Raw genomic sequence first — 6,000 nt, 5'->3', positions numbered from 1 at the left:
GTTCTCAACCATTCTTTACTTGATATCACTCTGCATTGCCTCCATCTCTTGGTCTCTGTGTGTCTCAGAACTGTGATTAAAGACGAGCAGCACGCATTGCAAAAGTGTGTTGAGTTTCATAGTTGATAGAAAATTGAATAGTCATAACACTTGCCATGCAAGATGAGAAGGATTCAGTTCTTTTTTTTCCCCTGTTAATTCGCAAACTTTTTCTAACATATGCCGAAATGCCATGCGATCCAAAGTAAGTACTTACACCTGTAACCACATTGATTTCATGTCTTGCTGAGGATTCAATAGAGAGAAGCCTTCGCTGTGGCAACTAATAAACTCCTGGTGATATTGTCTTTAGATCAATGGAAAACGTACACGAGGGCAATAGATGCTTAAATATTTCCTCCCCAATATGCTTTTAGAAAATTCCTTTGGTTTTCTTATTGGATGAAGGTACAGTTGCCTTGACAACCAGCTTCTGAACAGACTGCCTCTGCCTCCGTGTTCTACAGCTCTCTGTAAAAGTCAAAGTGCGATATTCTTATAAGATGCACATAAATTTACTAAGGAGTGGTTTTCCAATTTGCATATGGTAGTTGTCAGATTCTAGAGAGGCATCAGTAATTCCTGAAAGGAGGACCATAAATTCTCTCATATTTACAGCCATTCCTTGAAAAAAAAATCATTTTTGTTCATGAACTTCAAAACCAGCCACTGTGGGCTGATAGTGAGGATTCTCTAACGTCACTGGGAGACTAAGGACCTTTCACGGCAATGCTCTGCTCTGTGACAGAGAGGAGCACCAAACTCCTCAAGCTGGTTTCTTCCTGTTCCACTCGCTTTTCCAGAGCACTCTTACCACCTCAGGGAACCCCTGTGCAGTGAGGGAGAAAGTGAAGGAAATGGATTGGGTTTGGCAGAGCTTTTTCAAATAACTTGCTCAATTTTTTTTTAAAAAGTGGGAAATCATTTTAGCCTGTAGCCACTTGTCTGAAAGCATTGCACTCAGGTTCATCTTCCATTGAGGAGGTGAGACTATATCCCCCCTATATATACATGCATCTTCACATCCTTGACTACAGCCTTTAAAACCCAATTTTTCCACACACCTGGGCTCACATTTTTTAAAAAATATACACTTTCTGAAATAAATACACCATTCTTAGCATGTGGCCACGAGTGTGTTTGCAGATTCTTATGTATAGATGATTCCATATGTTTTTCCAAGAGAGTTTTAAACCATATATTATTCTGCAGCTCCCATGCATGCTGCCAGCTGCTTTCTTTCCCCTTCCACTTTCTGACACAACTCCACCATCCTCATTCTCTCTCACTGATAACACAGCTTTCCCAGGGTCCTCACTTCTGTTGCTTCTCCAACTCTCATTTTGTTGGCTTGCTTAGATCAGGTCGCCTTGTGAAGATTAACCAACATGCTTTCCTTTACCAGTTTTCTTATTTTGGCCTTTGTTTTGCAGATGAATTCTAAGTTGTTCAGATTGGGTTTGAACTCTTGAATGCAAACGGTCTTCTTATCTTCTTATCTTGGCCTCTGATGATGTGTAGCTGGGACTACACATGTATACCACTGAAGCTGGCTTCTATTACCTACTTACTCAACTAAACTCGTATTTGGTTAATACGTCAGAATATCATATACTATCTTATATAATAAGTTGAAGCCAGGAAGGAACTATAAATGTGGTAGAATTTTGAGAAGATAGTTCAGAGTTCCCATCTGAGGTTAGTTAGGACTTATAATTCTTTGGCAAGCTTCAATGAACACTTGATTGTAAAATCAATTGGATGCAAAGTATGCTTTTTATGGTTTTTTTTTCCTAAAATGATGCTCACACGATACATCTCTTCAGATGCTGAATACAGATCATCTCAGAGGACTGAAGTCACTTATCAGAACATCCTTCAGGTCTTTCTAGCCATGAAACTTACTAAACCATGCATTGTGGAGTACAATGCACCATCAAGACCTCAGTCTAATGGAAACCATGAGCTCACTCATTGGGGCTAGAAGGCCAAGGCCGTGTTTTACAAAAGCAAGCTGTTCATAATCATGCAAGTATTTTGAAAATTGATTTTCTGTATGAACAGATTTTTGCCTTGTTTATCAGTGAGAATTAGACACAGAAGATGTGAACAGAGGCATACTAATCTTAGGAATGCTAGATGGTTTCTTAGTTGTGTATTTTGTTTTCATTGTCTTATAATTTACATATTTTTTGAAAATGTCACCACCAGTTTATTCAATGAGAAAAAGAATTGATTTACATCTTGTTTACAAGGTTTAATGAATCTCTCTCCCTCTTCCCCTCTGCTTCTCCCTGGAAACTATCTCTTCAAGCCATACTGCACTTTCCCACTGACTGAGCAGTCATTTGGTTGTGCCTCACTGCTAGAAACAGCTCAGGAACACGTGACAGGAGCTGCTAAGGCTTTACCTCAGTGATGGAGGAGGGTCATCTGTATATCTGTTGTTGCATTGGTTAATTAATAAAGAAAACTGCTTGGCCTGATAGATCAGAACATAGGTAGGCAGAGTAGACAGAACAGAATTGTGGGAGAAAGCAGAGACAGGCAGATGCTTCAGGCAGTGCCATGCCTCTCCTCTCTGAGTCAGACACAGATTAAGATCTCTTCTGGTAAGCCATCACCTTGTGGTGCTACACAGATTACTAAATATGGGTTAGTCAAGATGTGAGAATTAGCCAATAAGAGGCTGAAACTAATGGGCCAAGCAGTGTTTAAATGAATACTGTTTCCGTGTAATTATTTTGGGTGTAAAGCTAGCTGGGTGGCAGGACGCAGTCCCGCTGCTCCATCTACACCTCAGCTTCTTACTGCCTCATCATCCTCAAGGAGGAAACCTGTCACCTGCACCTGAGTGGCATATTCAGTGATCTCCTGAATCCTCTGACTAAATAACCTTGGGGGTCAAATTTTCAGATTTTTTTCTTTATCTTAAGCTCTTTGTAATCTAATATTTTCACATGTTCCTAATGTTCTCTTATGGAGAGAAGTATTGTTGCTTTTTTCATTCCTTCAGGTAGACTCCACCTTCCAACTGATATTTGTAACTCACTCACTTTGTGAAAATTGAGAAAATAAAAGTGGTAATTCTTGCCCTCATTTGTATTGTGTTGTGTTGCATGTGTGTGTTTTAATTGTCTCATTTGTTTGTTTATAGCATAGGTCTGTTTGATTTGCTCCAGCTTCCCGAATGGGACAGGCCAGATTCGGGGGCACTGACTTGCCCTGTGAAAGAGACTCTGAGCCTCATCTCTGTCTCTTCCACTGGAGTTTAGCAGACTTGGAGCATCAGTTGGGTTTTCGAAGGTGTAGACATGAGTGGATTGCCTGCTGATGTATCTGATCTAATCTGACTTCAACCAGTAGTAAAGTGGACATTTTGAATTCCATCGTGCGCCCCCAATCACCTTATAACCTCATTCTAAACTCAAAATATGACGACATGAGTTTGGAATCTTCTTTAAGCTCCAAAGCTTCACATTTTCTGAAGAAACATACTTCATGAACCCCCACTTTCTCTTCTTCTTCCCTGTCTTTCTCTTTTTATCCCTAACAAATTTCTTAAGTGTCTGACCAACATTATTTACAGAACCAAAAGAAACAATAATATGGAAACATGGAGGACCACAAATAGTCAAAAGTAATTCTGAGCAGTAAGAGCAATGCTGGAAGTGTCATGATACCCAGTTTTTTAAGTCACACTCCATCCAAAGTAACAAATTTAGTATGTTAGAGTCAGAAGACCAGACACAAAGCAATGGAATAAAATAAAAGACCAAGAAAAATAACTCATATAACCACAGTCACCTAAGTTTTGACAAAGTTTTCAAAAGTACATGTTGGAGAAGACAGCATCTTTTTAAACAAATGGTCCTGGGAAAACTGGGTACTTCCATATGTCAAAGACTGAAACTTTATCTCTCTACTGTGGTTTCAATGTCTTTCAGTGGCTTGTATGTATGAACACTTAGCTTTTAGCTGTTGATTGTGTTTGAGAAGGTTATGAAGCCTTTAGGAGGTGGAGCCTTGATGGAGAAGGTCTGTCACTAGGGATGTGCATTGAGGGCTCTTAGCCTGGTCCCACTTCTTGTTCTTCATTCCCACAGTGTGGATGCAATGTGATCTGGCAGCTTTTTAAATCCTGCCTCTATGGCTTCCTTGCTTTTTGCCATGTCTTCTCTGCCATGATGGATTTCATTTCCCTAAGACAAAATGCACCCTTTCTCCCTTAAGCAATTTGTACAGAATGTTTTATCATAGCCAAGAGAACAGAAACTGCACTTGGCACAAAGACCCATTCAAATGAATAAAAGGCCTTAGGGTAAGGCTTGAAACTTTGGCATTGATACAGGAAAACATAGGGAAAAATCTTTAAGGTCTAGGCATAGGCAACAACTTTCTGAGTAATCCTCTAATAACTAAGAGAGCAATGGCAAAATTTAATGAACAGGATTGCATAATATTTTGGATTCTGCATAGCAACAGAAACAATTAACAGAATGAAGAGACAGCATAGAGAATGGAGGAAAAATACTTATCGACTATTAATTTGATAGGGGTTTTATCTAGACTATGGCAAAATAAAAACAAAAACAAATGTCCAATTAAAAGTATTCAAATAAACTGAACATACAATTCTCAAAGAAGTGAAAATAACTAGCAAATGTATAAGAAATGCTCAAGAGTTTTAGCCACAGAGAAAAGCAAATGAAAACCATATTGAGATTGCATCTCACTCTAGTCAGAAGAGCTACCGCCAAGACACCAAAAATAATAAACCGGAGGATATTGTTGTCAAATGGGGTAGGAGGAATCCTTGTATACGTTGGTGGGAATGAAAATGAGTGCAGTCATTCTAGGTACTGGTAAGGAAGTGCCTCAAAACTAAGACTAGAGCTACCATATCTTCAAGCTATATAGTTTTGGGGATAAGCATCAGGAATCCATATCAGCTAAAATAGAGAAAAATACACATCATGCTCATCACCATACAATCCACAATAGTTAAAAATTGTGTAGTCATCTTAGTTTTGGAACTGGAGATTTCTCTTCTTGCCTGGTCCCACAGTCACTTTTAAAATAACCATTTAGAGGCTTAATATTAATTACATACTGTTTGGCCTATTATTTTAGGCTTATTATTAACTAGTTGTTGCAACTTAAACTAAGCCATTTCTATTATCTTATTTTTTTTTACAAGACTTGTGGTGTTACCTCACATCTTGCTTCTCTAGTGGCTACTTACATCTCTCTGACTCCAGCTTCTTTCCGTCTGTCTCTCTCCTTGGATTTCCCACCTGGCTATATTCTGCCTGGCTATTAGCCAAAATCAGTTTCTTTATTAACCGATGGTAATAAGACATATTCACAGCATAAAGAAGGCTATCCCACATCATCTCCCTTTTCTGTCTAATTAAAAAGGAAGGTTTTAACTTTAACATAGTAAAATCACATATAACAAAATGGTTATTGGCAAGAATTAAAGTTACAATATTTAGTCTACTTGTATTGACAAAACTAAAGAAAATATTCTATCATCTATCCTATCTTTGTGAATCTAAAGTTTCATGTCTAATTTATCTTTTATAATAACAAAGGAAAACTATAATTATAACTATCTAGTCTTCAACTCGATTAAAGCCCTCAGAAGGATATAATATTACCTGAGTAAATAGGAAATGTATTGCAAGCAACTTCCAAAGCTCTAGAAATGAAAGTGATATCTGGTTGCCTGGACAGTCACCCAAAGTTCTTCTGTAACATTGGGGCATTCATCCTTAGCCTATAAGCTTAGAGTATCTGGTAGATTTCTCCATGAATCAGGAAATTTGAAGGACTGTCCCACCTATTTTGACAAAATTTATCAGTTGTTTTCTTCTGTGTTCTGTATAATGTCTGGCAGACTCTTCCATGAAGCAGAAACCCTGAAGGACTGTCCCACCTTGTTTTGGCAAGTTCCAC

Source organism: Arvicola amphibius, chromosome 12, assembly GCF_903992535.2.
Source record: "Arvicola amphibius chromosome 12, mArvAmp1.2, whole genome shotgun sequence".
In the NCBI taxonomy this organism is placed as follows: Eukaryota; Metazoa; Chordata; class Mammalia; order Rodentia; family Cricetidae; genus Arvicola; species Arvicola amphibius.
This window is presented reverse-complemented; position numbering follows the sequence as displayed.